This window comes from Pinus tabuliformis, chromosome 5_1 (genome assembly GCF_031772625.1).
Source record: "Pinus tabuliformis cultivar Carrire ecotype Pingquan chromosome 5_1, CPIR1, whole genome shotgun sequence".
Taxonomy (NCBI): Eukaryota; Viridiplantae; Streptophyta; class Pinopsida; order Pinales; family Pinaceae; genus Pinus; species Pinus tabuliformis.
The window spans coordinates 337,152,455-337,164,741 of record NC_142305.1 but is presented as its reverse complement, the minus strand read 5'-3'; the positions used below and the strand labels follow the sequence as shown (position 1 = coordinate 337,164,741).

General features: G+C 37.1%; 1 pseudogene; it reads left to right on the top strand.

The window, feature by feature from the left end:
• The first annotated feature begins 2,613 nt into the window (after positions 1-2,613).
• Positions 2,614-3,404, top strand: LOC149164800 (expansin-A8 pseudogene; annotated as a pseudogene).
• Positions 3,405-12,287: the final 8,883 nt, after the last annotated feature.

Sequence of the window (12,287 nt, the reverse complement as noted above, 5' to 3'; positions counted from 1 at the left end):
TGATTATAATAATATTAGGTAAAAGTTTGTTTTTTGTTGGTAGAAATATAATATATTTACCAAATTAAATAACTCAAATATTATAAATTCATATAATAATGTCATATGACTATTATAAATTTATGTAATAATAATAGTTTGAAAATAATTAATTTTAGAATTTTATATGATAATATGTTACTAAAGAACTAACATATTTTCTAAGTTAAATAACTAAAATCCGATAAACTATTATAATTTTATATGATAGTAGTTTGAGAATAGTTAATTATAGAGTCTTATATGATAATATAATACTAATGTTATAAACCTATATAAAAATTTAAATGAAATTAATAATCAATAATATAATTATTTATTTATATCAATTTTAATTTTTTTTTAGATAACTATATATTAACAAACATTCAAAAAGGACTATAAGGGGGGAAAGCCATTAAATAAAACGATGAAGATAACAAAAGCCAAGAAGGATAAGGGGGAGGAGAAGGAGGCAGAGTTAAGAGGCGAGAGCCGGAATCCAGCTTTTACTTAGCTTCCAGCCATCATCCCTATTAAGGTTATTGGTATGCCTCTCAATCTCAATCGCTTCCCTGAGTTTCCTGTGGTGGAAATGACCAATTTTAGCAATGAATTTAGACTCTTCAATGCAGACATGGTGCTTAGATTTCTTAGCATGTTCTGCAAAGGCTGACGCGTGGGAGCAAGACTTCTCTGGCTCTATTTGGATCTAGCAAACGAGATCTCAGTGTCCTTGTGGAATGTGATTGACGGTAGTTCGGCAGCGAAGGCCCTCCGATTGGAAGAATTCTCCAAGAAAAATCATTTCATTAAATTCGAAAGGCTATTGAATTATGGGAAACGCTCTTCTGGTTTCGTCTTTAGCTTGGATCCGCTTCAATCTGCTAGTGCAATAAAAAATGAACAGGTCTCTGCATTGAGGAATTGGGTTTGCACGCAAATTTCTTCAAAACCCGATTCTGCATCTTCCCCCTCTCCCCCAAGGTGTTCTCTCAAAATTGCTGGACGGTCTCCTTCTACTTCCCCTCTTCATCTTTATGTTTCTGGTGCACTTGCTTAGTCCTCTTCACAAGTTTTCAAGTTGCTTCCTACCACTGACCCATCCTCCATATCTCCTGTGGATTCATTTTTGGACTCGGTTTCAGTACCCGCTAGGTCCTCTCCAACGGCTGTGGACATATCTCCTTCCAGATCTCCTAGGGATCCATTCACAGACTCGGTTTCGGCACCTGCTCGGTCCTCTCTACTAGCTGCTGACATTTCTCTCTCATCTCCATCGGCGATACCACCCTCTACAGCATTGTTGATGAACCTAGTGAGTTCGTTGTCCCCTCGGTCTAACCTCTCCCATTCCATTCCCTCCCTCGATTCTAACCCCTCGTCTTCGCTCATACCTCCACCTTCCTCAATCACTGTCCAGTCCTTTGACTATTTTGAGAGGTCCAGGTCCGCTCTTGGCAACATCCCTCCCCCTCTCCATGCAGATACATGCTATTCAGTGACTTCTTCCACCACGGAATCCTCCTTCCCCCCTCCCTCCAGCTCGCCCCTGGCACTGGTTATCGGTCTACCTCTCTCCTCCTCCACCAATTCGAACTTAGCGGATTGCTCCTCCACCGTCCCGTCCTTAATCATGTTGTCTTCCTCTCGGCCCTTTCATTTTAATAGACATAACATAAATAAACACAATATCTACTCTAATATCTCCGGTAAAAACAAGAATATTTCTAAGAACCTCATTCATAATAACAATTTACCTTTTAGGTTTGATAGTAATAATACTAATTACTTTAATCACAATAACGATATTAATAACTCTTATCATAGTAATAACTATAATAATAATATTTATGACTATAATAATAATAGATGTAATAATAATTACAATAATAATAGTTATAACAACACTAGCTATGATGATGATGATGATGATAATAATAATAGGGGTTTCAAGTATGTTATGAGTCTATCAAGCAAGAATTTCTATCCCTCTGTCTTTAGTCTTCTCAACAAAGGTCTCGTATTACCGATAAAGATAAGGCTTTCAGGGTGAATTCTATGAACAAAATTGTGGTGTTGCGATGGGCTCCCCCCTCTCCCCTATTGTCACAAACTTGTTCATGGAAGATTTTGAAACTAGGGCCCTTGCTTCGGCCAAATACTGTCCTAAAAAATGGAAGAGGTTCGTTGATGACACTTGTGTCATCTCGCCTCATGGTCGAGAGAAACTAGATTTGTTTCTTGAACACCTTAATTCCTAATCAGATTCCATCACGTTCACCATGGAAGTGGAGGAGAATGGTCGCCTTCCCTTTCTTGACATCCTGCTTTCTAGGAAGGATGATGGGTTCGTCTGTTACCAAGTTTATCGGAAGAAGACTCACACGGAACAGTACCTCCATGCCGATTTCTCAGCACTTCCTTCCTTAGAAATTTGGGGTTCTCAGCACTCTCGCTACCCGTGCCCTAAGAATCTCCGATGATGAGCATCTTGATCAGGAGAAATCTCATGTTCTTGAGGTTTTTTAAAATAACGGGTACGTTCAATAATATTGGCTTCATTTTCAGCTTTAGATAATTATTTTATACCATATGTTAGCTAAGCAAATTGACGGTGAAATTAATTGGACAGGCGGTGCGTGCGGATACGGCAACCTATATAGCCAAGGCTATGGAACAAATGCTGCAAATCTGAGCACGGCACTTCTCAACAATGGAGCTACCTGTGGAGCCTGCTACCAAATGAAATGCAACCACCACTACGACCCTCAGTGGTGTCTACCAAGCACTGTGACAGTTACTGCGACTAACCTCTGTCCCCCTAACAATGCTCTTCCCAACGACAATGGAGGATGGTGCAATCCACCTCTCCAACACTTCGACATGGCTCAACCTACTTTTCAACAGATCGCCATATACAGAAGTGGCATTATTCCAATCATATTCAGAAGGTAATTAATTGCTACCCTAATTAGTCTGATAACACTATAATCCTATTCTTCAACCTGAAGTTTTATTTCCAACTGGACTTTAATTAGGATGAAATCCTTAGCTGCAAGGTTAATATATATGCGTGCAGGGTGCCATGCGTGAGGAAGGGAGGAGTTCGATTCACGATCAATGGGCACTCCTACTTCAATTTGGTACTCATTACCAATGTAGGAGGTGCAGAGGATGTGGAGGCGGTTTCCATCAAAGGCTCCAACACTAGTTGGAAAGCAATGTCCCGAAACTAGGGACAGAATTGGCAGAGCAACTCCTATTTAAATGGGCAGAGTCTGTCCTTCCATGTCACCACCAGCAACGGGAGAACTATCACTTCCTATAACATTGCTCCTGCAAATTGGCAATTTGGCCAGACATTCGAAGGACTGGAATTTTAAGCCATTCTAATATGTATCAAGGCTAACTTGTGTAAGAGTAACACTGAAGCGAAGAAGCGGAGGTGATCCGACAATATCACCCGCTTTTAAGTGGTTATAACTCCGAGAGTTTTTCAGGAGGTTAGTATTCATAATGTTGAATAGGATACGCAAATTAGTCCCTGATTCTGATTGTTGCTGTAGCATAGAATTGATGTATGCATCGCGTATAGAGCTGTACTGCCAACTTGGGGTGGCGATATTTTGTATTAGTACCATATTTCTCCTCAATTGCATAATTGGGAGTCTCGATAGCTTCATTTTAATCGCTTATGACAGTTGGTAGAGATTCTTATGACTTTTACAATTGCGTAATCTGAAATTGGTTCTGCTAGCCATCTTCTTTCGGCTTGATAAATTGAAGTAACCAGAGTTACGTCAGGACACAAATTCGGAATGATTTAAGCATGTTCCGCTGATGGATGTATGGAGTAAAGTAGTATGTGTGTGTATTTTTTTAAATGTTTTGAATAGATGAAATTTACCATTATGACATTATAACTGTTTCAACTGAATCTAAACTAAACTTCCACCGAATATGACACAGAAAACGGGGAACTTAGATTTCGCATTGATCTTTAAGATGAGCTAAGTTTATAAATTACATTTTATTTTTTATTTTTTATTTTTTTCATAATAGTTACATTTTTTCATAATAGTTACACATATAGTATATAAATTATTAATTTAGATACATCTAGATCACAATTATAATTCATAGGAAACAACAACATCTAGACTGATTCTTCTTTATTCATAATAACAACTACACATGACATGGAAGCATTGCGTGGAACATTATCCCTTAATGTTTACATGTAACATACATTAGAACAATAAATGATTCTTTGTCACGTTTCTCCAATACAGTCATCAATAACTCTCATATCCATTTTGAATGTTGGGTATACGACCAAAGTCCCACATTGACTAGAGGTGGGGAGGATCATGGATATATAAGGATGGAAAAATATCTCCATTGGTATGAGGCCTTTTGGGGTAAGTCCAAAAGCAAATCCACGAGGGCTTAGGCCCAAAGTGGACAATATCATACCATTGTGGAGATATGTGGTGTCCAGAGTCCTTTCAAGTGGTATCAAAGCCATGCCCCGAAGTTAGCCAAGTGGATGAATCCTCGGAATACCGAACAAAGGTGGTGGGCCCCGGTAATATCACGATGGGATCCGTGGATGAGCTCGGTTAGACAGGCTGTGTGCTCCGGATTCTTCATGGACGTGTCCTGGTCCCAACACGGTGAAGAGGAGTTGACCTGGGATAGAGCAAGCTCTCGAGGCAGGTGGTGCTCCATGTAAGGCGTGTGCTTCCAACGCATTGGAGCGGAGAATCCCAGTTGGTAGAGAGTGGACGGATGGATAATCGCTTGAGTGGGGGCTCGATGGTCCTTTGTTCGAGGGGAGGGTTGTTGGGTATACGACCAAAGTCCCACATTGACTAGAGGTGGGGAGGATCATGGATATATAAGGATGGATAAATATCTCCATTGGTATGAGGCCTTTTGGGGTATGTCCAAAAGCAAATCCATGAGGGCTTAGGCCCAAAGTGGACAATATCATACCATTGTGGAGATATGTGGTGTCCAGAGTCCTTACATTGAAATCTCACTCTCTTTTCTTCACCACACTTTTGAGCTTCCCACTTGATCCATTTAAGACATAAATGCTTCAAACCATCTTTGTTAGTCTCGATGCTAAAACAGGTTAGTCTTGATACTAAAGCTTCTTATGTAATTGCCACCATCTCTTGACTATATGGTCTTCTGTTATAGATAACATTCTGGGTATAGAAGACATTGACAATTCTACAACTAGACCTTCTATAAAATAAATTATACTTCTAAAAAACAAATCACACCCATTTGACCTTATTAAAAACTACTTATAACTAATAAGCGTCACATTAATCTATTCAATGATGAGTACGTTATTTGCAGATACCAATATTTTCTGACCTAACCTATCCTATCCATTTGTCAATTTTCATACACAATGTTCACGCTCATATTTTGATTGATCTGCAACTACCATTCCTCCATCTAGTTCATCCCATCAAGCAATTTAAAGTGAAGCCTTCATAAATATACTTTATTATTGCATGCGTTACACAACCATGATCTTCTGCACATGAAGAGGACTTTACCACTTTCCATCAAACAGGAGCACTTCCCACTTGCCAATCGGAACATAAAATTGGCCAGTCTTATAAATAGATCAGATCTGCATCCTCTGGGCATGGTGTAAGGCAGAAGCTACACCACACAGATTCTCTAGCACTATATGATACATGTGTCGGAATTGCAGAGGCATTTATGCAGACAATAGTTTGGACTGTGGTTTAGAGTTATTAGTGATGGCACACATGTGGACAAGAATAGGCTTTCCACATATCACACCGACTTTTTCGGGACATGCGCTTCGTGGATGGATTGCAGGGTTGAAGTCACCCATGGCAGTGATGGTGATGATGCTTCATGTTCTCAAGGTAGGTAGGAGGTGTTTGCGCATATCAAACCATGCCTTGCAGCTTGGATTTCTTTCAAATCTAATCAAACTGTCCGTAACTTAAGCTTCACCTACAACGCATAAGATTTGTTGCATTGTTGTTTGTATTGCTGGGGAATGTGAAAAGAAATGGAAAGCATCATCCCAAATTCCACCACCGTGCGATGAAATATGGAGACATTTCAACCGTTCTCATTTACTCACCCCTTCAATGCTTTTCGGCTTCGAAACGCTTCTGCTGGTGATTATCATATATTCAAGATTAAGGGTTTGCCGAATCGCGGTTGAACCTGAAGCACTGAATTGAATGGTCCGTAAAATTTATGAGAAACACACTTACAGATTTCAACATGGAAACAAATCTACTCACCAAGGAACAAAAAATTTACTAACACAACCATTAGATAATACATTTTATTAAACTAATCTATATACAAAGAAGTATTATAGCTAAATTCGTATGATCTCAATGTTTCTAGTGAGAGAATCAAGTCTGAACCAGCATTAATACTATATTAAAACTTAAGATTAAAAAACCATGTCACACCCAAATCACACTTCAAACTATACTAAAAATTAAGATTAAAAAACCATGTCACACACAAATCACGCTTCAATATCTTTATTAATTATAATAATTATAAATATATAGGATATAAATCACCAACTTCAACACATCTAAATCAATACTACACCTTATACATAAAATCAACTAACATCTAAATAACTCGTAATTCAACTGCACATGACTGTGAACACCCAACATCCCTCTAGGCATTCGGGATTTCAAATTTCAAAAATAAAGTTTTTAAATTTATTAATAAATATGAGATGGGGATCGGTATTTAATGAAAATTAATATTATTCATGGGCTTTTAAAAGATGGATATGAATATATTGAGACCTTGTCTTTAAACTTATTATTTTCTCTTTTATAATATTTTAAATTTAAAATCTAAACATTTAAATGATTTGATTTCAGTGTCATAACTAGGTCATTGCTTCCTATAACCAGATTTTGCCGATGTGGGCTCGTGGTAAAATGTGGCTGAACATTTCAGTTTGTGGACGTTTCGGTTTACATGCAGCTTGAACGTTTATTTCATTGGCAATTCAACTTCGCTACATAACCACATTCGATTTCATCTTTTATTTGACGATATTTCTTTGACTAAGTTCGATTTCAATTCAATTTCTCACGAGAATTCATTGACATTATAAGTCTTTAGTTAGTTAGAATTGTTTACGGAGGTTGAGGAATTGCTGAGATGGTTAAAAGTGGCTAGAATCCAGGTAAAATAATTTCAAAAAATCTTGTAGAGGTAGTGTTTCAATCATGTTTTTGATGGTGGAAATAAATTCAACACCATCAAAAACTTTTAGGACACCTAAAATTATGAATTTTCACACCTTTTACTTGTTAGAATTAATGGAAAATAGGTTATTCTTGTTACGTAGTTATGCATTCTACTTTTCTTAGTCATTCAATTTCTATTATTCAGGGATATGATTTGTTGTCCCTAATAAATTGTATCTATTTATTATTGGAGATTAATGTGAAGCTTGTGTGACATTTTGCTTGTAGGAGCTCCTGGTGATCCACACTTGTGAGCTCCTCTAGTGTTGGTTTTGCATTTCACATCTTCCCTGTGCAACTCTTGACATGGTATCATAGCTGCAGGATTGTTAATCCTGTAAACTGAGTGAGGGCGCGACTGTAGCGGAGTCGTCGTGAAATTTGAGTGGACAAGTGCGACGACCGCACTGTAAAACTAAGCATAGTTTCGTTTTGGAAACTCGGCGCGAGCTTTGCCTGGAGGGTCGAGAATCCGACATGTATTGCCGTGACTAGCTTCACGACTTCCCTGTGGATAAAAGCGCCGACTATGCGAAAGCCTGCGTGGAGGCATTCGAAGGCTGAGTGCTGGGAGCTGCGTGTTTTTTTCTTCTCAATAAAAACACTGCGTTTGAGTTGGTTGGTGCTCTGCTGTTTGCGTAGAGGAAGTGTGTTGACTGAGAGAACCTCGGTGGCTGTGGTAGCGTCGAATGATTCAGCCTGTGAAGTGGTGGAAAGAAACCAGAAGGTTGGTGTTGTAGCGTGAGGGCTCCTGGTAACTGTATGGTGACTGCGTGGTTCTTTGTTTGTTGGCTATGAAAAATTGCCAATGTGGCCGCAAGAGTGTGAGGATTCAAACCTACGTGGGAGGCTGCACCTCCGTCAAGGAGGTCGGATTGATAAGCAGAGTTGCAGGGAGAGGTCGTCTTATTTTTTGTTTTGCGTGGTGGCTACGCGATTCTGTTTCTGGCTTGGAGAGTTCGTAGTCTGAAGGCGATCCGTGAGGTGGTTGCTGATCCACAAGTGGTAGTCAGCATAACACCACGATCGAGGCCTTCCTACGACAATTGCTAGAGTGGAGTGAAGATCTACTGTCAAATTTTTCAGAAGGAAAGATCGCTAAGGTGACAAAAACCACAGAGAGGAGTGTTGTTGTGCCAGAGTGGAGCGTTGAATGTGGAATGTTGCTCAGATTACAGGAGAGCGTTATCCATTCATTGCTGCCGTTTTTTCAATAATTGAAATTTTTTAATTAAAAAAGGGAAGTTTCTTTAATTAAAAGAAATGGCACTGCATTATTTTTAAAGGAATTATTATCTGATACCAAGGGGGTGTTTTTTTTTTCTTTTCAAGAATCTGAGGAATTTGGGGTTAGCATTTTTTCTTTTGTAAAGGAGATCTGGGGTTTGTTTACATTATTGAAGTTTTTTATTCAATATGAATAACCAAATATCTGAATCTTATCTCAATGAGAGTAATAAGCTTGATGGTTCCAATTACACTAATTGGAAGTTTAAGCTCTCGACTCTGCTTGAGGGACAGAATGCCTATGGCGTTGCCACCGGTGATGAGGTCAAGCCGACCACTGCAACTTGTGGATTGAATACAACATAACATACTTTGTATTATATTTCAAAACATAGGAAAAAACATTTGCGTAATAAATGGAGTCTGCTGGGGTTGCGGGTAAATGTCTGTGAAATTGGTTTTCATGCACCCACCAATATTTCCTCCATAGTTTTCTCCTCACTACCTCACATACTTTCAACCTCTCTCGCACTCTCTAATATGCAAAGGACTTTTACATTCACATTTATCTCAACATACAAATTTGACATTAATACATGACAGAGAAAATATTTAAAATACAGCATGGTCAATTTTACATAATAAATGGTTTTCTCAACTTGTGTTATGGAGTGTGGGCCCAAAATTCATTAAATGTGTTAAACTCACTCTGTCCTGTTTTGCAGAATGGTCAGCGTTGTACTTATGTTCTAACTTGAATCCTTCCACGCTTCTGTTCTGACTTGTTCTGAGTTCAATCCTTTCGTGTGCAAACAAAATTGCATACAAGGTGAAACAAAACTGCATACGTGCAATAGTTAACAGTAAAGCATGGTGTTTGTCAGTGTTTTTAAGAAGGTGGTTGAGATTATTATTTCCAACATCCCCATTTTATATAATGTGGGCACTAATAGCCCATGAGATGCAACAATATCACTTGCTTTCAAATGATCTCCGGTGATATTAAAGGCTATACTCTTAAAAAGTATTAAATTTTTTGTTAAAAAGTATTAAATTTATGGGACCTTTTTTTTTGGTTTCATTTATCGATAATTTGAATGTTGAATCACATGGTTTACATAATACCTCATAACAGGACTAATGCGGTAATTTATTTATTAGAGATTTAAATTTATATAATTTCAAAATTTATTTTAGATTTTAAAGTAAAATTGTTATTTCATTTTTTAATACTATCATCATTATCAAATTAAATAAAGAAAAATTAATTAAGAAAATTGTTATATGTTTTTTAATAATATTTTTTTTTTAGTTATTATGTTTATTATGATGAGATATCTTATCTCTCATCAATAAGTACACATGACCATTTTTAATTTGTAAAGGTAGAAAACAAGACTAATAAAATTCAGGATGGCTACTAACTTATTTCAAAAATCATCATAACTTTCTATTAAAGTTGAACTAGCTAAAGCATATAAAATTGTAACTTTTTTATCATAAACATTATTACAAATTTACATAAAAAATCGTAGCTTTTTTATCATAAATATCACTACAAGTTACTCCCAACACTACAAAATGTTTGAAATATATACATAGAAAAACAAATCACTTTCAAAACACTATTTCTATTTTAACATATGAATCTAAAATTTTGATTTTATGTTACCAATTGTAATTAATATGAAGAGTTAATATAAATCATTTTCAAAACACTATTTCTATTTTAACATATGAATCTAAAATTTTGATTTTATGTTACCAAGCGTAATTAATATGAAAAACTTAAAAATTGAAAAACTATTTTTCAACCAAAAGATTAACCAACAAAAAGGTTTTGATAGTAGTAAAATATATATTTTGATATATGTAAAGTATCAAGTATTATTAAATTTTACTTTAGTTGGTTTTGATAGTAGTAAAATATATATTTTGATATATGTAAAGTATCAAGTATTATTAAATTTTACTTTAGTTAATTTGATTGATGTTACCTGCTCCAAATTCCTTTCATAATAGAGAAACAAATTGATCTAAAAAAAATTAAATGTAATTTTCAAATCATTCATAAAAAACACGGATTTTGAATTCATACCATTTTTCAATAAGATTTTTTCAGGAATAAAAAGGCAAGATTATATTATACTGGTCCTGTATAAACAATGGTAGAAAGTACATATCATGTATTTACATATATCATATTCCATGGGAGAAACTTCTGTGCAAAAAAATACAAAATCTCAGATAAGAAAGATAAGACTTACGCAAATACATCTCTAGCATCCCGCTAGGAGCATGTAACAGAGATGGATACTATCATTTGAGACCACCCATATTCAAGAGAAATAAAAAAAGGATACAAAAAGGAGAAGGACCATAAGCAAAAACATTTGAAACCATTGAAGATGATCAGAAACCCGGGATACAGAAGCCCTGTATGAAAAAATACTCCCCTTATGCCAAAACCTCCAGAGACCAGCTACCTGTACCGAGAAGAAGACCCTGCTTAGAGAGACAGTTTGCAACCTGATTCCGAGTCCTGTAGATGTGCTGAATAGAGCTGCCAACCATGAGGTCCCAAAATAACATGACTCTCTCTAACCAGCCAGCAAGATGTGGGCATCTGATGATGCATTTGCCCTTAACATGATCTACCATGGACTTGGAGTCCCCGTAAATAGAGATGGAATGGATGTCAAAATAGATATAGAAAGCGAGCAGACCCGCAAGGACCATCGCCTCTGCCATGTTGTTTGTCCCATTACTAGCATTCCAAGCTAGTCTGTAATGTAGATGCTCGCTTATGATTATGAAAACCCCACAGCCACAAGAATTTCGTTGGGCAGCTCCGTCAAAAAAGGCCATCGGGGGCCTAAGGAGAGGATCAGGTAGCCCATTCTTGTTGGACTTTTTCATTTTTGGACTCTCTTTGTGGACAGAACCAAGAAGGAAAGAAATGTTTTGTATAATGTCCATGAGGGACACCCTTGCATCATTAAAATTTTTATTGTTCCGCCAGCTCCAAGCACACCATAAAGCAATCACAAAGATCGGCCTCCATGATTCTTGTTGTCTACCCCACTAGACAAAAGCGGCAAGGGATAAAGACATTAGGTTATAATATAAAATGCCAAATAAGGTCGCTCAATCATCTGTTAATTTATTTTATAATATATGAAATGGCAAAGAGCACAGACGGGAGTAACATAACACGACAAAGGCATTCGGTTATAATATGAAATGCCAAATAAGGTCACTCAATCATCTGTTAATATATTTTATAATATATGAAATGCCAAGGAGCATAGACTGGGGACGGTGATATATTGCTGCGCTGACTGGGGACGGTGATATATTGTATCAGTGACATGTTTCTCCTAAATTCTGTAAATTGGAGCTTTATGTTTTAATTGTTATCGTTGACGGCAATTATTGGAGATTTTGATGACCTCTACTCGCGCATTGTCGTGATTGAGTTAATTGATTTTGGTAGACTTCGGCTCCACTAATTAGTTGAAGCGAAGTGTTTTTCTTAAATTTAGATGGAACTTTGACAAATTTATTTCACAGGTCAGTGAAAGCTCTGCACACATTCAAAGCCTCTCCGTTCATCTCGACTCCCCTCCTACAATTCCTGTTTTTCTGGCCGGTGCTGCGAAATTGCGAATGTTATCTATTATTTTATTGCAACACATATTCCTGCTTCGCCGTCCCGCTAAATTGCGAAAACGCGTTTGA